This window comes from Patella vulgata, chromosome 5, assembly GCF_932274485.2.
Source record: "Patella vulgata chromosome 5, xgPatVulg1.2, whole genome shotgun sequence".
Lineage (NCBI taxonomy): Eukaryota > Metazoa > Mollusca > Gastropoda > Patellidae > Patella > Patella vulgata.
In genome coordinates this window covers 9,146,761-9,174,615 of record NC_065883.2, presented here as the reverse complement: position 1 = coordinate 9,174,615, position 27,855 = coordinate 9,146,761, and the positions used below count along the sequence as shown (strand labels likewise).

The following is a 27,855-nucleotide window of genomic DNA, read 5'->3' as shown; positions in this document are numbered from 1 at the left end:
TTGCTGTTCGACTTCCATTCATAATGAAATAAAAAAAAGGATAATCGAGACTATGTTTTTATCCTACCTAACCTAACAGGTCAAAAGCCACTCGTATGACCCCTGATGCGACCTCCCACTACAACTGGTCAGATCTTCATGTAGTATCGGCCTTCGAAATTATAAAAAAAAAAACACGAAACGAAATATAGATGTGTATTTTAATCAGATTGTGGGACGTGTAACTGAATACAAACATTATTCCCATGCATGTGTGTCATGGTTCATTGACCTTTTTTTGTTTCATCTCAACTCATTTCTTGCCTGCTGTTAAATAATAAAACATTGTAAAAATATATTGTTTAGATTTATTATAAAGAAATGGCAATTCTTAAATTAATTTCATGGCCGTCGAGATCTTGTTTTAGGGAGTTACCCCCCTTAGATTTTGTTTATAGTAATGTAAAAGACCGGATAATCTAGCCAATAACCTAGTTGTTCTCAGATGCCTACAGTGACAACCCATCCAGACTAATATTCGCAGGCGAGCCACGTGACATTTAGGTAAGCGAGCCATGGCCCCTCCTTGTTCACCAGGTGTTCCCAGGCAGTCACCCATCACTAACCAGGCAGAGAGAAAAGGGGTGAGGTAGGAGCCGTATTAGAGCAGGCCATCCAGGGTAAGGCTCTGTCCAGTCGCCTTGCCCTTTTAATAATATGGTTTATTGATAGGACTAAGTTACTCATCCGAAGGCTAATGTTTTTACTGACAAATGAGAAACAATGTGCAATCTATAGTAGCTTTAAATATTAAGTTAGAGTTTGTGAACAATACAATGACGAAATCTGTCGACTTTGAGCAATTCCAAGATTTCTGAAAAAAAAGAAACAATATAAATTATACAAATATAATATAAATTATAGCAATTATCTTTTTGGGGTGGTCCTGCCTCCAACATTATCATAACAACCTTTTCAGATCGGCAGAACATAAATTTTGAACTAAATTATATAGAGGAAATAAAATTTAATAGTTACGACCGTTTTCCATTTACGTGTTTTCGGTTTAATGGAAATGTAATGGAACTATTTCCATGTAATCGGCAGAAATTACGCGAAAATTTGCACATGGAAAAAGGTCCTTAGCCTGAATTAGTATGGAAAGGGAAATTCGATTTAACATCCAATTGACATAAACTAGGTCATTTCGGGACTAACCTATGATATAATTTTATTTTAATAATTTGGTTGAGCATAAGAATCTTTAGCAGTGGGAGGATACCGGAGGACGGGATCTAAACCACACACCACTTGACTCAATTACAGACCTTATGATCTATTGCCCCCCAATCTGTAATGTAAATCATCTGTAATGCCAACCCCCGCCCCAACAGACAAAATACCACAACAAATATATATATATTATTTACCTAACTAACTTCCCACATTTAATACCAGACAACATCGCATCTTTATCTTTGGTACTTATACATCTATCATAGGCTTCCATTAAACTATAAAGAGAGAAAGAGAGAAATGGGGTTTAACATCCACTCGAAACAAACTAGAACATTTCGGGACTAACATATTGTTAAATTTTATTTCAACACTACACTTGCGTTATCAGTGGGAGGAAACCGGAGAACCCGGAGAAACCTCGTGAGTTTGGAAGGCTACCTACTCCATGTCAGGTTCTCACGTACAACCGGGGAATCGAAACCATGCCAGTTGACTCAATGACAGACCTTATGATACAACGCGCACGCACTAACCATTCGCCGCCCCCTCCCCATTAAACTATACAATATAATTTATCTTTCATTATTACAGGCTTCCATTAAACTATAAAATATAATATATATATCATTATTACAGGCATCCATTAAACTATAAAATATAATATATATATCATTATTATAGGCATCCATTAAACTATAAAATATAATATATATATCATTATTACAGGCATCCATTAAACTATAAAATATAATATATATATCATTATTATAGGCATCCATTAAACTATAAAATGTAATATATATATCATTATTATAGGCATCCATTAAACTATAAAATATAATATATATATCATTATTATAGGCATCCATTAAACTATAAAATATAATATATATATCATTATTATAGGCTTCCATTAAACTATAAAACATTATACACTATACACTGTATTCCAAGTATCATCTAATCTTGTGTATCTAGCATTAATTTCTTTAACATTAAAGGAGCTAAATCGCTAATGTTTTGGGCCTAGAAATTGGCACAAATGGGTCGCAACACATATAATTGTCATCAGTTATGTTCGGCGAAATACGCCAGAAGTCTTAGCCGAAAGACAGTTTCTAGCGTCTGGTTATTCCAGTCAACACCGATAGTATATATTGCGCATGCTCTCCACATTAGAATATGGCATCACCGTTTGACATGACTTGTGGAATATGTCTAACCCTCATTCTTTGAGCACCTTGTTACAAACGGCGCTGAAACGAATTATGGTACACGATTCGTGTACCAATGGTAAAATGTTTATTTTGTTTTAAATATTGGATATCAGAAGCCCATCTTTTCCAGGTAAGACCACAATACCAATGCTGATTTAAATTGCAAAAAAAATCGTGTTTTCAATGTCGAAGATTTTGGATGATATTGAGTTACGGACTTGGCTACTTTAACTCAATATCAAATCTCTGTTTAAAAAGACTAGGGCCATATCAATCTGGTTTGCGCATCCATAAGTATTTTCACCCACCCAGCCTGTCCACAACTCCAGTGATGCTTACTGTGAGGGGTATGATATTTATCTGTAACAGCTTTAATTAATGTGATACTTACTGTGACGGGTATGATATGATTCAACGAGATCTTGAAGCCACGAAGTGAATTAGCGAAGTCAAATCTGAATACATTGAAAACAATTTGGGCTGGGTTGATGTGAAAATGTGGAATGGGTGGGAAGATGTGTTCAAAAGAAATGGGTTCGATTATTTTGGACGGGCTACTAACAGATGCCTATTCACAGGTGCGATCCCACTACTGCCGGACACGGGGACTTTTGCCTGCTGCATTTCTGCCCTGGGCCGGTTCGTCCCTCCTTAGACAACCTGGATACTACGGGCTCCCCCATTGAATCCATATTGATGCCTGGCTTAGTGCGGACACCTGATCGACATAGCACACCTGAGAGCAGGAATCCCATTCTCAAACCGTCCTCCATTCCAGGCCTCTAAGTAGCTAGATTACAGGAGCCCGCCGCAACTCCCAGCCGCTTCAGTAAAGATTAAATACACTAATAAACTTCACTTACATCCTTCGACCGCAAGACAGGGTTGCAGTATTACACAATTACAAACGGCAAATCAGGATAAAATAATCAATTTACGTTGATTGTCTATTGACGACTACGTATATCAGTCTTTTGACTGGAATAGGGATCAACGTCCATTCGACACGAATTCGACGTTTTCGGGACTAGCATATGGGTTAATTTTATTTCAATAATTTAGGTGTGAGTATGGATATTTAGCAGTTGGATGAAACTCGAGGGCCCAGAGATAACCCACGAGTCCTTTCCACGTGCAAGCTGAGATCGAAACCACGAAACTTGGGTTAATGATAGACCTTATAATCCATTTAAAGCAGGGGTTCGCCATTCCAGACCAAATGTGATTTGAGACCGGAAACACTCGTATTTGTAGTTATCTCCCTGCTATTACAAAAGTGAATAAATTAACATTCCATATGGTAGACTGATTCAACGAGATCTTGAAGCCACGAAGTGAATTAGCGAAGTCAAATCTGAATACATTGAAAACAATTTGGGCTGGGTTGATGTAAAAATGTAAAATGGCTGGGAAGATGTGTTAAAAAGGAACGGGTTCGATTATATTGAACGGGCTACTAACACATGCCTATTCACAGGTGCGATCCCACTACTGCCGGACACGGGGACTTTTGCCGGACACGGGGACTTTTGCCTGCTGCATTTCTGCCCTGGGCCGGTTCGTCCCTCCTTAGACAACCTGGATACTACGGGCTCCCCCATTGAATCCATATTGATGCCTGGCTTAGTGCGGACACCTGATCGACATAGCACACCTGAGAGCAGGAATCCCATTCTCAAACCGTCCTCCATTCCAGGCCTCTAAGTAGCTAGATTACAGGAGCTCGCCGCAACTCCCAGCCGGTAAATATTATTTATAACACCCCAATAAACCGTAAGTTTGGCTCCTTGAAAGGACTTGCCTTCCAGTGACCTCACTAGTACGACGTGAGGCTGTTCCTCTCTCCTTTTTGCCGCAGGAAAGAACTTCGGTGCAGGGCTGCTATAAAAAGCGTCAGCCATGGACATGGGTGCGCTAGCCTCTGTCGATTGTCATCGTTCTTATGCTGCCGAAAGATACAATTGAAAACAAAAGGAGGGACTGAACAGTATGGATTAAAGGCTCAATACCACTCTTGTTGTAACTGAATAATATGTCCCAATCTTTATTCTGGTCAACAAATTGTACTATTTTACAATATTTCAATTAATTGATGATACAAATTTCATCTTAACACACCTTATTTAAAAATTTTGAAAAATTCAACATAATGGTTTGAAACGTCTAACGTAAACCTTTTCAAATGAAACTTCGATTTAAAAATATTTTAGAACCCTCTGGACAAGTAAAATAGGATGTAATGGATAATTTACACAACAGGTAGGACACTTAAACATCTTGTACTTAGATAGAGATATTATTTATTTTCTGGAGCTTTCAAGCCAGCAAGAGTGTTATTGTCCCTTTAAGGATGTATTCTGTCGTTAATTATTGACGTAAGCTGATATACCTGTTGTTACCCCTTTCCACAAAGAAGCGCTAGTCAACCAGTGTTATTAATACTAATTAATTATGGGTTCCTATTGCTTGTATGAGTGTAATTAAACAGTTATCAGGCTTGTTAGCTATAGAAACAAATTAGCTTGTTATTGTTTTAAGAAGCTTGTGACGAGTTCAATCAGTTGATTGGCTTGTACACTGAGCTTCTTTGTTAGTAGATGATAGAAAGAAAAGTAAAATGATTAAATAGATACAGAATAGAGAAATAAATAAATAAATAAAGTGGTATATAGAGTTGAAAAAGGGGTAAAAAGAAGAAGTAATAAAAAATAGATTAGATTAGGAGTGGACAAAATATGAAATAGAAGGAGAATTTAAGAAAATAAGCTTATATCTAATATATAGAAATAAGGTAAAAATAATATTCTAACAATAAGGCACTGAGGAAGGAGGTAAGGAAAAGAAAATAAAGTAAATTAAAGAAAATAAAGTAAAATAAAATAAGATAGATTAAGAATGCAAAATATAAAGAAAATAAACCATATACCTGGTGAAGGTATAAAAATAAAAATAAAAACAACCTTAAATCTATTTTGGACTAGATGATCTTTGTAGTATCTAGTAGTCCTTCTGGATTTGAGAAGTCTTTTTGGAGTCTTAGCTAGGCTACTTTATCTGAGATAAATTTAGTCGATAGCTTTGGAGCTCTGGTGCATTAGGGGTTATCAGTACGAGTACTAATTGACCATTCACGCCACTTGGGTAGTAGTAGTTTGTTGTATTTTACGTCCGCTTCCACCGAGGTGATATCGCAGACAATCACGTGTTATGTTTGATTAAGGATTTTTTTTTTTTTTTTTTAGTCGATAGCAATAAAACTGTCAATGTTCGGATCGAAGCTGATCTCAAGAGGTGTTGAGGTTGAGGGATGGTAGCTGCATTCTTGGATGTTAAAGCTGCTCTCATTTATTTTTATTGCAGGTGGTCTTGGCTTTGTAAATTCGAAGCTTGTTTCTTTTGCTGATGTTCTACCTCCCTCTTCTCTCCTTCGTTTCGGTGCCTTTGGTTCTATTGGCGGAGACTGTGTTACTGGCGGTGACTGGGTTACTGTTTCGATCACTGTTTTACTGTCCTCGACTGGCTTTGTTGCTTCTGGAACTGGGTGTTGTGCTGGCCGTTTGTTCTTTTCCCTTTCTGGGCCTCGAAGAGGGCACTCCTTGCGTGAGTGGCCCAACTTCTCGCATCGGAAGCATGGAGAAGCTTGGCCTGGTGTTACGACTCGGACTCTGGCATCTCCGTGAGGGGTCTTCAGAACTATTATCTGTGGAATATTTTTCATTTCCTCCGTCTTGATTTCTATTTCCACCTCTCTTACTCTCTTGTAAACTCTAGTGCCCGGCAGTCTTTGGTCTTTGAAGGATCTGACGTACCCAATATCGGTCATAATATTATGAAAATATTTGTCTGAGTAAGAGACTGGAAAGTCATATACGGTGAGGGTTACTACTTTCGAGAATCGTCTGAAGAATCTGTATTCTATCCCCATGTAGGTGTGGCTTTCTTTTTCTAGTAGTATGGTTTTCAAACCCCTCTCTCTCTCTAACTGAATTGAATCCACTGTGCAATCTTTAACATTCCGATAGTAGTCACTTTCTATGGCTTCAGAAGGTTTAGAAGCCATTCAATATGAAAAAAATCGCTTTGTTCACTGCTCATTAGACACACCACATTGACGGTCTAATTAACTCTCAGTAACTGGATTACATGAGCCAGCCGCAACTCCCAGCTGATAAAATATTATTCATAACACCCCGATAAACAAAATAATAAGTGAATTTTTTACACTGTCAATAATTTAGCGGGGCCACGCCAAAGGGTCCCTACAAGGATCCGCCACTATACGTGCTATGTTAACGCGTTAAGGGATGAGGTAACGAGACACTCGGCGGTTAATGTATAGGTATAACATATGATTCCAATATAACGGGTCTATTATTCAGGGTCTCAGGGTTGCAATATTACACACAATCACAAACGGCAAATCAGGATAAATTAATCCATTTATGTTGACGAGGATGTATATCAGTGTTCTGACGGGAATAGGGATTAACGTCCATTCGACTCAAACTAGGTTTTTTTTCGGAACTAACATATGGTTCAATTTTCTTTCAATAATTTGCTGCGAGTATGGATATTTAGCAGTTGGGTGGAACCCCGGTGCCCGGAGAAAACTCACGAGGTTAGACAGGCGACCCTACTCCTTTCCACGTACAAGCTGCGATCGAAACTACGCCACTTGGTTTAATAATCCAGTTAGCGCAGGAGTTAGCCAATCCAGAACAAATGTGGTCGTTATCCTGAAACACGCGTATTTGTAGTTATCTCCCCTTTTATTACACGTCATAATATGGTTGACTGATTCAACGAGATCTTGAAACGGAAAAGTGAATTTGTGAAGTCAAATCTCAATACATTGAAAACATTTTCCGCTGGTAAAAATGTGAAGATGTGTTAAAAAGGAATGGGTTCGATTATATTGAACGGGCTACTAACAGATGCCTATTCACAGGTGCGATCCCACTACTGCCGGACACGGGGACTTTTGTCTGCTGCATTTCTGCCCTGGGCCGGTTCGTCCCTCCTTAGACAACCTGGATACTACGGGCTCCCCCATTGAATCCATATTGATGCCTGGCTTACTGCGGACACCTGATCGACATAGCACACCTGAGAGCAGGAATCCCATTCTCAAACCGTCCTCCATTCCAGGCCTCTAAGTAGCTAGATTACAGGAGCCCGCCGCAACTCCCAGCCGCTTCAGTAAAGATTAAATACTCTAATAAACTTCACTTACATCCTTCGACCGCAAGACAGCGTTGCAGTATTACACAATTACAAACGGCAAATCAGGATAAATTAATCCATTTACGTTGATTGTCTATTGACGAGGACGTATATCAGTGTTTTGACTGGAATAGGTATCAACGTCCATTCGACACCAACTAGACGTTTTCGGGACTAGCATATGGTTTAATTTTATTTCAATAATTTGGTTATGAGTATGGATATTTAGCAGTTGGAAGAAACTCAAGGGCCCGGAGATAACCCACGCGTCCTTTCCACGTGCAAGCTGAGATCGAAACCACGCCATTTGGGTTAATGTGGTCGGATACCTGAAACTCTCGTATTTTTAGTTATCTCCCTTGTATTACAAACGTGCATAAATTAACATTCCATATGGTCGATTGATTCAACGAGATCTTGAAGCCACGAAGTGAATTAGCAAAGTCAAATCTGAATACATTGAAAAGAATTTGGGCTGGGTTGATGTAAAAATGTGGGATGGGTGGGAAGATGCGTTAAAAAGGAATGGGTTCGATTATATTGAACGGGCTACTAACAGATGCCTATTCACAGGTGCGATCCCACTACTGCCGGACACGGGGACTTTTGCCTGCTGCATTTCTGCCCTGGGCCGGTTCGTCCCTCCTTAGACAACCTGGATACTACGGGCTCCCCCATTGAATCCATATTGATGCCTGGCTTAGTGCGGACACCTGATCGACATAGCACACCTGAGAGCAGGAATCCCATTCTCAAACCGTCCTCCATTCCAGGCCTCTAAGTAGCTAGATTACAGGAGCTCGCCGCAACTCCCAGCCGGTAAATATTATTTATAACACCCCAATAAACCGTAAGTTTGGCTCCTTGAAAGGACTTGCCTTCCAGTGGCCTCACTAGTACGACGTGAGGCTGTTCCTCTCTCCTTTTTGCCGCAGGAAAGAACTTCGGTGCAGGGCTGCTGTAAAAAGCGTCAGCCATGGACATGGGTGCGCTAGCCTCTGTCGATTGTCATCGTTCTTATGCTGCCGAAAGATACAATTGAAAACAAAAGGAGGGACTGAACAGTATGGATTAAAGGCTCAATACCACTCTTGTTGTAACTGAATAATATGTCCCAATCTTTATTCTGGTCAACAAATTGTACTATTTTACAATATTTCAATTAATTGATGATACAAATTTCATCTTAACACACTTTATTTAAAAATTTTGAAAAATTCAACATAATGGTTTGAAACGTCTAACGTAAACCTTTTCAAATGAAACTTCGATTTAAAAATATTTTCGAACCCTCTGGACAAGTAAAATAGGATGTAATGGATAATTTACACAACAGGTAGGACACTTAAACATCTTGTACTTAGAGATAGTATTACGTTGATTGTCTATTGACGAGGACGTATATCAGTGTTCTGACTGGAATAGGGATCAACGTCCATTCGACACGAACTAGACGTTTTCGGGACTAGCATATGGTTTAATTTTATTTCAATAATTTGGTTGTGAGTATGGATATTTAGCAGTTGGATGAAACTCGAGGGCCCGGAGATAACCAACGCGTCCTTTCGACGTGCAAGCTGAGATCGAAACCACGCCACTTGGGTTAATGATAGACCTTATAATCCAATTAACGCACGCCATCCCATACCAAATGTGATCTGATTCCTGAAACACTCGCATGTTTAGTTATCTCCCTTGTATTACAAACGTGCATAAATTAACATTCCATATGGTCGATTGATTCAACGAGATCTTGAAGCCACGAAGTGAATTAGCGAAGTCAAATCTGAATACATTGAAAACAATTTGGGCTGGGTTGATGTAAAATGTGAAATGGGTGGAAAGATGTGTTAAAAAAGGAATGGGTTCGATTATATTGAACGGGCTACTAACAGATGCCTATTCACAGGTGCGATCCCACTACTGCCGGACACGGAGACTTTTGCCTGCTGCATTTCTGCCCTGGGCCGTTTCGTCCCTCCTTAGACAACCTGGATACTACGGGCTCCCCCATTAAATCCATATTGATGCCTGGCTTAGTGCGGACACCTGATCGACATAGAACACCTGAGAGTAGGAATCCCATTCTCAAACCGTCCTCCATTCCAGGCCTCTAAGTAGCTAGATTACAGGAGCTCGCCGCAACTCCCAGCCACTTCCGTTAAGATTAAGTACACTAATAAACTTCACTTACATATTTCGATGAAACGAAGATCGTTGGACCACAAGACTGTTATTACAACACAGATGCGAGTCTGTTGTGAAACAATTTAAAGATGCATTACGCGACAGAGTAATAATTAAAAAAATTATGACAGTACATCAGCGGGCGTGGTTGTACAATGCATATTAAAACATGATTCTATCTGCGAACAGATCTTTATTGACCATAGCAGTTTGTGTTCAGTGACGGAAGCTCAGGGTATTTGGTTAGGGACCGCTCTGTCAATGGTGGTTTGTGGCGCATATGTGTGGACTCGATATATTTATAACATTCAATTTCGTCATCTAAATCACCCAGACCAACAAAAGACCCTACATATTTCTTAAAAACAGAATTATAAGTGAATTTAATTCACTGTGCAATCTTTAACATTACGATAATAGTCACTTTCCATGGCTTGAGAAGGTTTAGAAGCCATTCAACAGGACATAAAATCGCTTTGTTGACAGCTCATTAGACACGCCCGTACACATTGACGGTCTAATTAACTCTCAGTACTAACTGGATTACATGTGCCAGCCGCAACACCCAGCCGATAAAATATTATTTATAACACCCCAATAAACAGAATAATAAGTGAATTTTTTAACGCAAGAGTTAGTCAATCCAGACCAAATGTGGTCCTTAACCTGAAACACGCGTATTTGTAGTTATCTCCTCTTTTATTACACGTCATAATATGGTTGACTGATTCAACGAGATCTTGATACGGATAAGTGAATTTGAGATGTCAAATCTGATTATACCCATACTTTTTCTCGACTCTTTGATGAAAATGGGAGGGTATACACCGATACACGGCCACATTTCACGGCCACGTTTGAAAAGAGGCCGTTTATCAGTTGAAAAGTGGCCGTGTATCAGTGACCGTGTATCAGTTGAAAAGTGGCCGTGTATCAGTTGAAAAGGGACAAAAATAACAAATTCATGATTTACATATTTATTTGAACATCTACAACCCGTTTTGAACATGTTATGGTAAAAGAGTCATCATTTTCAACTGTCTCAGCACTTTTCGAATGTACGTCACTCTCAGTCAGATTCTTACATTTTGTCTCACATTTCTTTACATTTTGATATCTAGTCGCACTTTCACATTTTGTCGCACTTTCACATTGTGTCGCGGCTTATGCTCATCCGCAGCACATACGCGACAAAGTAATAATAAAATTTTTTATGACAGTTCATCAGTGGCCGTGGTTGTACAAAACATGATTCTATCTGCGAACAGGGTCCGTATTCAAAGGATAGTCACTTAACTACTAGATTTCACTCAAATATACGTAACTTCCAGTAAGTTAAGGGTAAGTGGTATTCAAACGCAGTGTTAAGTATCGAATTTTCCCTTAAAGTTAAGCTGCCTTAACTTGTGTTCGGACTTTTAGTGGTATTCAAAGGCCAGTTTAAGTGAGAAAAATCCACTTAACTTTAAGTGACCTATGGGAGGTACCTTAAAGTTAAGTGAGATTATAAGGACTTCTTTTAACCGGTATACACAATGTAATAGCAGGCCCGTAATGGCGATTTTGAGTTAGGGAATTGAGATTTAAACAAAGACAATGTCGCTGAGCGTAGCTGGCATCAAACGTTTTGTTTTTTTCATCATCAGCATTGATTTTGTAGAGCCGTAATAGTGTAAGGTTACTACCACCGAAATGGTCACGGTTTTTTCCCTGATCATCTATCATGTTCGTATTGCTTAATTAATCATGTTTTCCACGACTGTCATATAATAAAGTGGTTCTTTACCTGAAACACGCGTATTTGTAGTTATCTCCCCTTTTATTACACGTCATAATATGGTTGACTGATTCAACGAGATCTTGATACGGAGAAGGGAATTTGTGAAGTCAAATCTGAATACATTGAAAACAATTTGCGCTGGGTTGATGTAAATATGTGAAATTGGTGGGAAGATGTGTTAAAAAGGAATGGGTTCGATTATATTGAACGGGCTACTAACAGATGCCTATTCACAGGTGCGATCCCACTACTGCCGGACACGGGGACTTTTGCCTGCTGCATTTCTGCCCTGGGCCGGTTCGTCCCTCCTTAGACAACCTGGATACTACGGGCTCCCCCATTGAATCCATATTGATGCTTGGCTTAGTGCGGACACCTGATCGACATAGCACACCTGAGAGCAGGAATCCCATTCTCAAACCGTCCTCCATTCCAGGCCTCTAAGTAGCTAGATTACAGGAGCCCGCCGCAACTCCCAGCCGCTTCAGTAAAGATTAAATACACTAATAAACTTCACTTACATCCTTCGACCGCAAGACAGGGTTGCAGTATTACACAATTACAAACGGCAAATCAGGATAAAATAATCAATTTACGTTGATTGTCTATTGACGACTACGTATATCAGTGTTTTGACTGGAATAGGGATCAACGTCCATTCCACACGAATTCGACGTTTTCGGGACTAGCATATGGTTTAATTTTATTTCAATAATTTAGGTGTGAGTATGGATATTTAGCAGTTGGATGAAACTCGAGGGCCCAGAGATAACCCACGAGTCCTTTCCACGTGCAAGCTGAGATCGAAACCACGCCACTTGGGTTAATGATAGACCTTATAATCCATTTAAAGCTGGGGTTCGCCATTCCAGATCAAATGTGATTTGAGACCGGAAACACTCGTATTTGTAGTTATCTCCCTGCTATTACAAACGTGAATAAATTAACATTCCATATGGTAGACTGATTCAACGAGATCTTGAAGCCACGAAGTGAATTAGCGAAGTCAAATCTGAATACATTGAAAACAATTTGGGCTGGGTTGATGTAAAAATGTAAAATGGGTGGGAAGATGTGTTAAAAAGGAATGGGTTCGATTATTTTGAACGGGCTACTAACAGATGTCTATTCACAGGTGCGATCCCACTACTGCCGGACACGGGGACTTTTGCCTGCTGCATTTCTGCCCTGGGCCGGTTCGTCCCTCCTTAGACAACCTGGATACTACGGGCTCCCCCATTAAATCCATATTGATGCCTGGCTTAGTGCGGACACCTGGGCCCAGTTGTTCAACTTGTGGTTAAATTTAACGATGTGGTTAAATAATTTAACGACATCGTTATATTTAACGACTGAAGAAGTCTGTTGTTCATCGTGTCGTTAAATTTAACGCATGGTTATGTCATCGTTAAAATGGTCCATATTTAACCCACCTAGCAGGGCATCGTTAAATGATTAACCCGTCGTTAAACCAGTCAAGGTGACTGTCAGACAAGTTCTCATGGTCATATTTCCCACTTTAAACATGAAAAAAGAAGGAAATGAAATGAAACCATTTAACGTCCTACCGTTCTGCCCCGACTGCGCTAATAAAGACAGGCATACGCCATGCAGTGTGCTATGAGGGAAATTTTGCCCGGACAGCAGCGCTACGGCCTACTCTGATATTGAATTCAAACTGCCAAGGGATCTTTTACGTGCATGCCAATGTGTACACAGGACCTTCCCAGGTCCTCTGTCCTACACGCTGAAAAATCATGATGAACTTTCTTAGCCAACACCGGGAGCGAACCCGTGACTTCCAGGCTAGCAAGCCAGCAGGCTAGCGTCTCCCGAAAAGAATGTATACAGGGGCACCTTTAATAAGTTCAAGTTAAAAAGATTCCTTCTGAGTTAACATCTTGATACATGCTTGAAGAAAAAGTCATTTACCAATTTATGTAATCGTCTTGACATTCACCTAAAAAATGCAACTAATAACCAAAGAAGTGAAGCCGCAAGTATTCATTGCCATGTGCTTTTATGCAAGTGGGTCCTTTCTCTAAATCAATGACATTGTGCACATCTTATATGAAAACACATCCCCGAAACACATAAAACAGAGAATTAGTCACAAATTAATTAAAACTATTTGGAGGCCTATCCTAATTAGGCACTGTCTATAGGCCTATATTACACAATTTTGTTCCTTTTTTGGGGGGCAGCATCACTAAGCAAATTTTACTAGTTTTTATCTAATTCCGACTACCACCTAATTAATAAAATCATTAGTGACAAGAAAGGACTTAATAAGATGAAAATATGGTTATGGCAGCTGAAATACGATTCATAATAGGGAATGCCAAAATTGACACTTCATTAATACATTATCTATGTTTACATTCATTGACATCACGTAGCAACCATAATTTTACAGGGCTTTTTGGTGGATGTAAGCCTCGAACAACTTTTGTCTGAACAGGAACTAATAAAAATAGTGTCAAAAGTCTGCAAATAATACTTTAAAAAGCTAAAAAAAACAACTTACCACATTTTACAAGAGGGGAACTTTACAAGCGAAACAATTTTTGTTGTCAAGAGTTACCCTTCTCCAGTCTCGATTAGCAGACCACAACCATGTCATTAAAGATTGACAGTGCTGCCTAAAAACACCACATGAAGACTAATTTCCCATTCAGCTAAACATCTTTAAACATTAGAAAAATTTGTTTGCGGATATCAATTGGTTTTTCTTTTGCCCACTCCCCCTGCAGTGTCATCCATCTTGAATTGGTTGCTAGTAAGGAGAATTATGGGATACTAGTTGAATGGTTAAATTTTAACCATACGGTTATCGAATGGTTAAATTTTAACCATATGGTTACATAACAACGTCGTTAAATGTAGTTGAACAACACAAATTTAACCACAGGTTATGTAACGATTAGTTAAATATATAACCCATGGTTAAACGTAACCACATGGTTAAATTTAACTAAAAGTTGAACAACCGGCCCCTGATCGACATAGCACACCTGAGAGCAGGAATCCCATTCTCAAACCGTCCTCCATTCCAGGCCTCTAAGTAGCTAGATTACAGGAGCTCGCCGCAACTCCCAGCCGGTAAATATTATTTATAACACCCCAATAAACCGTAAGTTTAGTGGCCTCACTAGTACGACGTGAGGCTGTTCCTCTCTCCTTTTTGCCGCAGGGTTGCTGTAAAAAGCGTCAGCCATGGACATGGGTGCGCTAGCCTCTGTCGATTGTCATCGTTCTTATGCTGCCGAAAGATACAATCGAAAACAAAAGGAGGGACTGAACAGTTTTGATTAAAGGCTCAATACCACTCTTGTTGTAACTGAATAATTTGTCCCAATCTTTATTCTGGTCAACAAATTGTACTATTTTACAATATTTCAATTAATTGATGATACAAATTTCATCTTAACACACCTTATTTAAAAATTTTGAAAAATTCAACATAATGGTTTGAAACGTCTAACGTAAACCTTTTCAAATGAAACTTCGATTTAAAAATGTTTTCGAACCCTCTGGACAAGTAAAATAGGATGTAATGGATAATTTACACAACAGGTAGGACACTTAAACATCTTGTACTTAGATAGAGATATTATTTATTTTCTGGAGCTTTCAAGCCAGCAAGAGTTTTATTGTCCCTTTAAGGATGTATTCTGTCGTTAATTATTGACGTAAGCTGATATACCTGTTGTTACCCCTTTCCACAAAGAAGCGATAGTCAATCAGTGTTATTAATACTAATTAACTATGGGTTCCTATTGCTTGTATGAGTGTACTTAACAGTTATCAGGCTTGTTAGCTATAGAAATAAATTAGCTTGTTATTGTTTTAAGAAGCTTGTGACGAGTTCAATCAGTTGATTGGCTTGTACACTGAGCTTCTTTGTTAGTAGATGATAGAAAGAAAAGTAAAATGATTAAATAGATACAGAATAGAGAAATAAATAAATAAATAAATAAAGTGGTATATAGAGTTGAAAAAGGGGTAAAAATAAGTAACAAAAAATAGATTAGATTAGGAGTGGACAAAATATGAAATAGAAGGAGAATGTAAGAAAATAAGCTTATATCTAATATATAGAAATAAGGTAAAAAATAATATTCTAACAATAAAGCACTGAGGAAGGAGGTAAGGAAAATAAAATAAAGTAAATTAAAGAAAATAAAGTAAAATAAAATAAGATAGATTAAGAATGCAAAATATAAAGAAAATACACCTTATACCTTGTGAAGGTATAAAAATAAAAATAAAAACAACCTTAAATCTATTTTTGGACTAGATGATCTTTGTAGTATCTAGTAGTCTTTCTGGATTTGAGAAGTCTTTTTGGAGTCTTAGCTAGGCTACTTTATCTGAGATAAATTTAGTCGATAGCTTTGGAGCTCTGGTGCATTAGGTGTTATCAGTACGAGTACTAATTGACCATTCACGCCACTTGGGTAGTAGTAGTTTGTTGTATTTTACGTCCGCTTCCACCGAGGTGATATCGCAGACAATCACGTGTTATGTTTGATTAAGGATTTTTTTTTTTTTAGTCGATAGCAATAAAACTGTCAATGTTCGGATCGAAGCTGATCTCAAGAGGTGTTGAGGTTGAGGGATGGTAGCTGCATTCTTGGATGTTAAAGCTGCTCTCATTTATTTTTATAAATTCGAAGCTTGTTTCTTTTGCTGCTGTTCTACCTCCCTCTTCTCTCCTTCGTTTCGGTGCCTTTGGTTCTATTGGCGGAGACTGTTACTGGCGGTGACTGGGTTACTGTTTCGATCACTGTTTTACTGTCCTCGACTGGCTTTGTTGCTTCTGGAACTGGGTGTTGTGCTGGCCGTTTGTTCTTTTCCCTTTCTGGGCCTCGAAGAGGGCACTCCTTGCGTGAGTGGCCCAACTTCTCGCATCGGAAGCATGGAGAAGCTTGGCCTGGTGTTACGACTCGGACTCTGGCATCTCCGTGAGGGGTCTTCAGAACTATTTTCTGTGGAATATTTTTCATTTCCTTCGTCTTGATTTCTATTTCCACCTCTCTTACTCTCTTGTAAACTCTAGTGCCCGACAGTCTTTGGTCTTTGAAGGATCTGACGTACCCAATATCGGTCATAATATTATGAAAATAGTCGTCTGAGTAAGAGACTGGAAAGTCATATACGGTGAGGGTTACTACTTTCGAGAATCGTCTGAAGAATCTGTATTCTATCCCCATGTAGGTGTGGCTTTCTTTTTCTAGTAGTATGGTTTTTAACCCCCTCTCTCTCTCTAACTGAATTGAATCCACTGTGCAATCTTTAACATTCCGATAGTAGTCACTTTCTATGGCTTCAGAAGGTTTAGAAGCCATTCAATATGAAAAAAATCGCTTTGTTCACTGCTTATTAGACACACCCGTACACATTGACGGTCTAATTAACTCTCAGTAACTGGATTACATGAGCCAGCCGCAACTCCCAGCTGATAAAATATTATTCATAACACCCCGATAAACAAAATAATAAGTGAATTTTTTACACTGTCAATAATTTAGCGGGGCCGCGCCAAAGGGTCCCAACAAGGATCCGCCACTATACGTGCTATGTTAACGCGTTAAGGGATGAGGTAACGAGACACACGGCGGTTAATGTATAGGTATAACATATGATTCCAATATAACGGGTCTATTATTCAGGGTCTCAGGGTTGCAATATTACACACAATCACAAACGGCAAATCAGGATAAATTAATCAGTGTTCTGACGGGAATAGGGATTAACGTCCATTCAACTCAAACTAGGTTTTTTTCGGAACTAACATATGGTTCAATTTTCTTTCAATAATTTGCTGCGAGTATGGATATTTAGCAGTTGGGTGGAATCCCGGTGCCCGGAGAAAAACTCACGAGGTTAGACAGGCGACCCTACTTGGTTTAATAATCCAGTTAACGCAGGAGTTAGCCAAACCAGAACAAATGTGGTCGTTATCCTGAAACACGCGTATTTGTAGTTATCTCCCCTTTTATTACACGTCATAATATGGTTGACTGATTCAACGAGATCTTGAAACGGAAAAGTGAATTTGTGAAGTCAAATCTCAATACATTGAAAACATTTTCCGCTGGGTTGATGTAAAACATGTGAAATTGGTGGGAAGATGTGTTAAAAAGGAATGGGTTCGATTATATTGAACGGGCTACTAACAGATGCCTATTCACAGGTGCGATCCCACTACTGCCGGACACGGGGACTTTAGCCTGCTGCATTTCTGCCCTGGGCCGGTTCGTCCCTCCTTAGACAACCTGGATACTGCGGGCTCCCCCATTGAATCCATATTGATGCCTGGCTTAGTGCGGACACCTGATCGACATAGCACACCTGAGAGCAGGAATCCCATTCTCAAACCGTCCTCCATTCCAGGCCTCTAAGTAGCTAGATTACAGGAGCTCGCCGCAACTCCCAGCCACTTTAGTTAAGATTAAATACACTAATAAACTTCACTTACATCCTTCGACCGCAAGACAGGGTTGCAGTATTACACAATTACAAACGGCAAATCAGGATAAATTAATCCATTTACGTTGATTGTCTATTTGGTTAGGGACCGCTCTGTCAATGGTGGTTTGTGGTGCATATGTGTGGACTCGATATAACATTTAATTTCGTCATCTAAATCACCCAGACCAACAAAAAACCCTACATATTTGCATATTTCTTAAAAACAGAATTATAAGTGAATTTAATTCACTGTGCAATCTTTAACATTACGATAATAGTCACTTTCCATGGCTTGAGAAGGTTTAGAAGCCATTCAACATGACATAAAATCGCTTTGTTGACACGCCTGTACAGCTTGCCGGCCTAATTAACTCCCAGTAACTGGATTACATGAACCAGCCGCAACTCCCAGTCGATAAAGGGTGGGACGATTTACCCAATACCACCACATACTACCCAATACTACAACATAATGATGCAAAATAGACATATCAAGTAATATGCTCATTTGGCACCATTATGTTGTAGTATTGGGTAGTATGTAGTGATATTGGAGTTGCAGTATTACACAATTACAAACGGCAAATCAGGATAAATTAATCCATTTACGTTGATTGTCTATTGACGAGGATGTATATCAGTGTTCTGACTGGAATAGGGATCAACGTCCATTCGACACGAACTAGACGTTTTCGGGATTAGCATATGGTTTAATTTTATTTCAATAATTTAGGTGTGAGTATGGATATTTAGCAGTTGGATGAAACTCAAGGGCCCGAAGATAACTCACGCGTCCTTTCCACGTGCAAGCTGAGATCGAAACCACGCCACCTAGGTTAATGATAAACCTGAAACTCTCGTATTTTTAGTTATCTCCCTTGTATTACAAACGTGCATAAATTAACATTCCATATGGTCGATTGATTCAACGAGATCTTAAGCCACGAAGTGAATTAGCGAAGTCAAATCTGAATTATACATTGAAAACAATTTGGGCTGGGTTGATGTAAAAATGTGGGATGGGTGGGAAGATGCGTTAAAAAGGAATGGGTTCGATTATATTGAACGGGCTACTAACAGATGCCTATTCACAGGTGCGATCCCACTACTGCCGGACACGGGGACTTTTGCCTGCTGCATTTCTGCCCTGGGCCAGTTCGTCCCTCCTTAGACAACCTGGATACTACGGGATCCCCCATTGAATCCATATTGATGCCTGGCTTAGTGCGGACACCTGATCGACATAGCACACCTGAGAGCAGGAATCCCATTCCCAAACCGTCCTCCATTCCAGGCCTCTAAGTAGCTAGATTACAGGAGCTCGCCGCAACTCCCAGCCACTTTAGTTAAGATTAAGTACACTAATAAACTTCACTTACATATTTCGATGAAACGAAGCTGCTCCGACCGCAAGACTATTATTACGACACAGATGCGAGTCTGTTATGAAACAATTTAAAGATGCATTACGCGACAGAGTAATAATAAAAATATGTTATGACAGTACATCAGCGGCCGTGGTTGTACAATGCATATTAAAACCTGATTCTATCTGCGAACAGATCTTTATTGACCATAGCAGTTTGTGCTCAGTGACGGACGCGCAGGGTATTTGGTTAGGGACCGCTCTGTCTATCGTATGTACTCGAATATAACTTTCAATTCAGGGGCGGATCCAGGAATTTTTGCAGGAGGGGGTTTACCAGGTTCCTGAGACAATGTACCCCCCCCCCTCCTCCCGCCTGGTCTCTATCGTCATTTTGGCGTATATACATAGACATTGAGCTTTTTAAACTGAGAAATTTTCAACACCTCGTTTGACGTCAATTTTTATTATGAATTAATACAATGACATTGTGATTCAATTTCATGGATGCAAAGCATTAATTGTGATATCACATAATGTCTATATCATTATTTCGTGCTTTGAGTGCCCATCCTGTCCCACAACTGACGATAAAGGATAAAGCACACGGCCGAGAAACTTTTCTCATAAAAAGTGTTGATTTACAAAAAAAATTATGTAGCTGAGTAGGGGGATGTTCGACCCCCCACCCCCAAACCCCCCTCTGGATCCGCCCCTGCAATTTCGTCAGCTAAATCACCCAAACTAACAAAAAACTAATATTTACATATTTCTTAAAAACATGGGCCTGTTTCACGAAATTTTAACTAAGATAAAATCCAAATTTTAGTAATTTGATTTGATAATATAAGATTGATTTTAGTCCTTAGCCAATCAAAATTGAAGTATCTACTAAGATTTGGATTGTCGGGAGAGCTAGGGGCGGTGGGTCGGATGACTGAATGGTTAGCACGTGCGCGCTGTATCATAAGGTCTGCCATTGAGTCAACTGGCGTCGTTTCTATGCCCCTGTTGTACGTGACAAGGGGAGCCCAACCGCGTGGGTTTTCTCCAGGTCCTCCGATTTCCTCCCACTGCTAAAGACCCCTACGTGCATACGAATTATTGAAATAAAATTAAACCATATGTTAGTCCCGAAATGACCTAGTTTGTGTCGAGTGGGCGTTAAACTCCATTCTCTCTCTCTCTCTCCCTCTCCAGTAAGAGACTGGAAAGTCATATACGGTGAGGGTTACTACTTTCGAGAATCGTCTGAAGAATCTGTATTCTATCCCCATGTAGGTGTGGCTTTCTTTTTCTAGTAGTATGGTTTTTAAACCCCCCTCTCTCTCTAACTGAATTGAATCCACTGTGCAATCTTTAACATTCCGATAGTAGTCACTTTCTATGGCTTCAGAAGGTTTAGAAGCCATTCAACATGAAAAAAATCGCTTTGTTCACTGCTCATTAGACACACCCGTACACATTGACGCTCTAATTAACTCTCAGTAACTGGATTACATGAGCCAGCCGCAACTCCCAGCTGATAAAATATTATTCATAAAACCCCGATAAACAAAATAATAAGTGAATTTTTTACACTGTCAATAATTTAGCGGGGCCGCGCCAAAGGGTCCCAACAAGGATCCGCCACTATACGTGCTATGTTAACGCGTTAAGGGACGAGGTAACGAGACACTCGGCGGTTAATGTATAGGTATAACATATGATTCCAATATAACGGGTCTATTATTCAGGGTCTCAGGGTTGCAATATTACACACAATTACAAACGGCAAATCAAGATAAATTAATCCATATACGTTGATTGTCTATTGACGAGGATGCATATCAGTGTCCTGACGGGAATAGGGATTAACGTCCATTCGACTCAAACTAGGTTTTTTTCGGAACTAACATATGGTTCAATTTTCTTTCAATAATTTGCTGCGAGTATGGATATTTAGCAGTTGGATGGAACCCCGGTGCCCGGAGAAAAACTCACGAGGTTAGACAGGCGACCCTACTCCTGCGATCGAAACCACGCCACTTGGTTTAATAATCCAGTTAACGCAGGAGTTAACGCCAATCCAGAACAAATGTGATCGTTATCCTGAAACACGCGTATTTGTAGTTATCTCCCCTTTTATTACACGTCATAATATGGTTTACTGATTCAACGAGTCAAATCTCAATACATTGAAAACATTTTCCGCTGGGTTGATGTAAAACATGTGAAATTGGTGAGAAGATGTGTTAAAAAGGAATGGGTTCGATTATATTGGACGGGCTACCAACAGATGCCTATTCACAGGTGCGATCCCACTACTGCCGGACACGGGGACTTTTGCCTGCTGCATTTCTGCCCTGGGCCGGTTCGTCCCTCCTTAGACAACCTGGATACTACGGGCTCCCCCATTGAATCCATATTGATGCCTGGCTTAGTGCGGACACCTGATAGACATAGCACACCTGAGAGCAGGAATCCCATTCTCAAACCGTCCTCCATTCCAGGCCTCTAAGTAGCTAGATTACAGGAGCTCGCCGCAACTCCCAGCCGGTAAATAATATTTATAACCATAGGCGTAGGAGCTCAAAGTAATTCGGGGGGGGGGGGGGGCATAAGAGAAAATTGCCCGAAATCAATATAATATAATCAATATAGTATATATATCGAAATCAATATGATCAATATATAGTATATTGTATTGATTATATATAACGGGCAAATCCACCCTGGCAACTGACTGTTTCCTAGCAGTTTTCCATTTGGCTCGTTTCCTCTGCCGTTTTCCGGGCAATATCTATTTTCTGTCAATATTGTTGTTTCGGGCATACCTATCATAAGAGAGCTTCGGGCATATTTTCGGTTATGCAGTGGACAAGAAAAAGACGAGAAAATACTTTTCGGGCAGTGTGGATCTCATAGAAATAAGTTAGTTATATTTTTTCTCTAAACGTTAATAGAAAAAAAAAGGTCGTCGAATTTTTCATTGATTTACGTTGATTGTCTATTGACGACTACGTATATCAGTGTTTTGACTGGAATAGGGATCAACGTCCATTCGACACGAATTCGACGTTTTCGGGACTAGCATATGGTTTAATTTTATTTCAATAATTTAGGTGTGAGTATGGATATTTAGCAGTTGGATGAAACTCGAGGGCCCAGAGATAACCCACGAGTCCTTTCCACGTGCAAGCTGAGATCGAAACCACGCCACTTGGGTTAATGATAGACCTTATAATCCATTTAAAGCAGGGGTTCGCCATTCCAGACCAAATGTGATTTGAAACCGGAAAAACTCGTATTTGTAGTTATCTCCCTTTTATTACAAATCGGCATAAATTAACACGTCATAATATTATGGTTGACTGATTCAACGAGATCTTGAAAAGTAGAAGTGAATTCGTGATGTCAAATCTGAATATATTGAAAACAATTTTCTCCGGGTTGATGTAAAAATGTGAAATGGCTGGGAAGATGTTTTAAAAAGGAATGGGTTCGACTATATTGAACGGGCTACTAACAGATGCCTATTCACAGGTGCGATCCCACTACTGCCGGACACGGGGACTTTTGCCTGCTGCATTTCTGCCCTGGGCCGGTTCGTCCCTCCTTAGACAACCTGGATACTACGGGCTCCCCCATTGAATCCATATTGATGCCTGGCTTAGTGCGGACACCTGATCGACATAGCACACCTGAGAGCAGGAATCCCATTCTCAAACCGTCCTCCATTCCAGGCCTCTAAGTAGCTAGATTACAGGAGCTCGCCGCAACTCCCAGCCGGTAAATCTTTTTTATAACACCCCAATAAACAGAATGATAAGTGAATTTTTTACACTGTCAATAATTAGCGGGAAGACAAATCGATAATCTAAGGCTCGGCTACTGTACATCTATGTATTTAAAGGCAGCAGCTGTCCTTAAACATACATTATGCAATACATACATTCCATTCATAATTAAATCAAAAAATGGATAAACGAGACTATGTTTTTTATCCTACCGACTTTAGTAATGATGATCGAGGCTAGCCCCAATATTCAATCGTTAAAATCTCGGTTCATAGTGGATCAATTTGACTGGAATTTTCAGCAAATTCCTTTTACATTATCTTGTTTTTAACTATTATAGTGAAAATTGCCAGCTCTTTAACTAATCTCCCATAATGTATCTCTAACTTGTTTCGTTTTATCTGTAGGTGTAACCGCGACTGGTCATACAAGTCATTAAATTGAAATTTACGTTTACATAAAACACACGGGGTTTTAACTTCAAAGCTTGCAGTTCTTAACGTGCGATGCACGGAACTGTCGGTATCTTAGTAGAAACATGAACCCTGATTGGTTAACAAATATCTGACCTAACAGGTCAAAAGCCACTAGTATAACCCCTGATTCGACCTCCCACTACAACTGGTCAGATCTTCATGTAGTATCGGCCTTCGAAATTATAAAAAAAAACACGAAACGAAATATAGATGTGTATTTTAATCAGATTGTGGGACGTGTAACTGAATACAAACATTATTCCCATGCATGTGTGTCATGGTTCATTGACCTTTTTTTGTTTCATCTCAACTCATTTCTTGCCTGCTGTTAAATAATAAAACATTGTAAAAATATATTGTTTAGATTTATCATAAAGAAATGGCAATTCTTAAATTAATTTCATAGCCGTCGAGATCTTGTTTTAGGGGGTTACCTCCCTTAGATTTTGTTTATAGTAATGTAAAAGACCGGATAATCTAGCCAATAACCTAGTTATTCTCAGATGCTGACAGTGACAACCAATCCAGACTAATATTCGCAGACGAGCCACGTATGAAAATGCAAATTAACATTCTCGGTCCACACCGGGATCCAACACGTGACATTTAGGTAAGCGAGTCATGGCCCCTCCTTCTTCACCAGGTGTACCCAGGCAGTCACCCATCACTAACCAGGCAGAGAGAAAAGGGTAAGGCTCTGTCCAGTGCCTTGCCTTTTTGATAATATGGTTCATTGGTTGGAAGAAGTTACTCATCCGAAGGCTGATGTTTTTGCAGATAAATCATAACAAATGTGCAATATATAGTAGCTTTAAATATTAAGTTAGGGTTTGTGAACAATACAATGACGAAATCTGTCGACTTTGAGCAATTCCAAGATTTCTGAAAAGAAAAGAAACAATATAAATTATACAAATTATTTTTTTCGCGTTGTCCGGCCTCCAACATTACCATGGTAACCATTTCAGATCTGGCAGAACATAAAATTGAACTAAATTATATCGAGGAAATAATATTTAATAGTTACGACCGTTTTCCATTGACGTGTTTTCGGGTTAATGCAAATGTAATGGAACCGTTTACATGTAATCAGCGGAAACCACTCGAAAATGTGCACATTGAACACAAGCTTTAGCCTGAATCATTAGTATGGAGAGAGAGAAATTGGATTTATTATCCACTTAACACAAACTAGGTCATTTCGGGACTAACCAATAGTATAATTTTATTTCAATAATGTGCTTGAGCACAGGGATTTTTAGCAGTGGGAGGAAACCGGGGGACGGGATCTAAACCACACCACTTGACTCAATTACAGACCTTATGATCTATTGCACCAGAACCTGTAATACCCCCCCCCCCCCCCCCCCAAGACACACAGAAAATACCACAACTAAAATATATATATTTACCTGACTATTTTCCCACATTTAATACCAGACAACATGGCGTCTTTATCTTTAGTACATATACATCCATCATAGGCTTCCATTAAACTATAAAATATTATACAATATACACTGTAATTCAGGTATCATCTAATCTTGTGTATCTAGCATTAATTTCTTTAACATTAACTCAATATCAAATCTGTTTACAAAGACTCGGTCCATATCAGGAAAAAATGTCTCTCATAGTCAGTCCTAATTAATGTGATACTTACTATGAGGGGATAGGATAATTATCTGTAACAGTCCTAATTAATGTGATACTTACTATGAGGGGATAGGATAATTATCTGTAACAGTCCTAATTAATGTGATACTTACTGTGAGGGGATAGGATAATTATCTGTAACAGTCCTAATTAATGTGATACTTACTGTGAGGGGATAGGATAATTATCTGTAACAGTCCTAATTAATGTGATACTTACTGTGAGGGGATAGGATAATTATCTGTAACAGTCCTAATTAATGTGATACTTACTGTGAGGGGATAGGATAATTATCCGTAACAGCCTTAATTAATGTGATACTTACTGTGGGGGTGGGGGGGAGAGGCGGGGATACTTATCTATAACAGCTTTAATTAATCTGATACTTACTGTGAGGGGGTATGATAATTATCTGTAACAGTCCTAATTAATCTGATACTTACTGTGAGGGGGTAGGATAATTATCTATAACAGCTTTAGCTTTATCTGCTGACATACCATGTAACTGTATTAACTGTTTACCAAACATTTCTTTTATACTTAAAGCCTGAAACACACAATATGTTAATTAGATAATCATACTTAATACCTGAAACATATTGGCCGAGAAAGTTCATCTGGATTTTCCGACGTGGTTTCCTCTTGTCGGGGGTGGGGGTGGGGGTGGATGTCGTGGAGTCAACTGGCATGGTTTCGAATCCCCGGTTGTATGTGACAAGGAGTAGGGTGGCCTGTTCAACTTCTTGCGTTTTCTCCTTGTCCTCCGGTTTCTTCCCACTGGTAACGACCTCTATGCGCAAGCGAATTGTTGAAATAAAATTAAACCATATGTTAGTCCCGAAATGACATAGTATGTGTCGAGTGGACGTTAAACCCCATTTCTCTCTCCCCGCCTTGTCGGTGGTCCAGGATAGAGGGCCTGATAAGGACAGTTGTCTTAGTCGTTTGGATAAGACGGAAAATTGAGGTCCCGTGTACACCTTGGCGTGCACGTAAAAGATCCCTTGTCAGTTAGAACAAGCCAACAGTGAGGCTGATGTCCCCCGCCGAAATTGCAAAATAAATAGATGACACATATTAATTAATCGCACATTTATTTTTTTCACTAAGTTTCATCACTCTCTATCAGATAGAATCAAGATTATCTTGTCCCAAACCATCGACAAATGAAATCGATTAGCTCTGCTTAGCTTCAGCTCGAAATGTTAATTATTGAACTCAGTCAAGACATTCACCTAATGAACATCTACATATACATCAAGTTTAAACATTCACCTAATAGACACCTATGCCAAGTTTGAACATTCTACCTCAATTAGAAGGAGAGTTATTGTGTTCCAAAGTTTCTACCAATCAAATTGCTTATTACTCTGCTTACCCTCAGCAAAAAATGTTCATTATCGAACTTAGTTAAGGTATTCATATAATAAATCTATACACCAAGTTTCATCAATCTCACTTAATTAGAACTAAAGTTATCGTGTCCCAAAGCATCAACCAATCAAATTGCTTATCTCTGCTTACCCTAAGCGGAAAATGCTCATCTTCGAACTCCATCAAGGCATTGACCTAATCAACACATACACCAAGTTTGAACATTCTAGCTCAATTAGGAAGAGAGTTATCGTGTCCCAAAGTATCAACCAATCAAATTGCTTATCTCTGCTTACCCTAAGCGGAAAATGCTCATCTTCGAACTCCATCAAGGCATTGACCTAATAAACACATACACCAAGTTTGAACATTCTAGCTCAATTAAAAGTTATCGTGTCCCAAAGCATCAACCAATCAAATTGCTTATCTCTGCTTACCCTAAGCGGAAAATGCTCATCTTCGAACTCCATCAAGGCATTGACCTAATCAACACATACACCAAGTTTGAACATTCTAGCCCAATTAGGAAGAGAGTTATCGTGTCCCAAAGCATCAACCAATCAAATTGCTTATCTCTGCTTACCCTAAGCGGAAAATGCTCATCTTCGAACTCCATCAAGGCATTGACCTAATAAACACATACACCAAGTTTGAACATTCTAGCTCAATTAGGAAGAGAGTTATTGTGTCCCAAAAAGTGTGACGGACAGACAGACGGACAGACAGACGGACGAACCCATTTTAATAGTCCCCCGCTTTCTTCGAAAGGCGGGGGACAATTATATATAAGAGTAGGCCATAATGCCGCTGCCCAAGCAAAATTCCCCTCATAGCACACTGTATGGCGTATGCCAGTCTTCATTAGTGCAGTAGGATGTAAAACCCCATTTCAATTCATTTCTTTGTAAATACTGATTGGAAATGAACCATTATAGTCTCGATAATACCATTAGGGATTCCTCAATCCCTTAAACAAGGTTCTGAGATCAATAGTGTTCCGAAATAATCCAAATGACTCACTGACTTTAGAAATGGTCACCTGACATACTTCATAACTTTATGATCTTACCTTGCTTTTAACAGAACCAATATTAAAATTGTG

General features: G+C 39.4%; 1 non-coding gene across 1 annotated transcript; it reads right to left on the bottom strand.

Annotated features, from left to right (window-relative positions):
- Positions 1-217: 217 nt before the first annotated feature.
- LOC126822460 (uncharacterized) lies at positions 218-27,855 on the bottom strand. The gene is made up of 4 exons (XR_008788211.1): positions 27,823-27,855; positions 25,823-25,926; positions 1,410-1,493; positions 218-853 (listed from the first exon to the last, which is right to left on the bottom strand). It is a non-coding gene; the product is annotated as an uncharacterized LOC126822460 (transcript).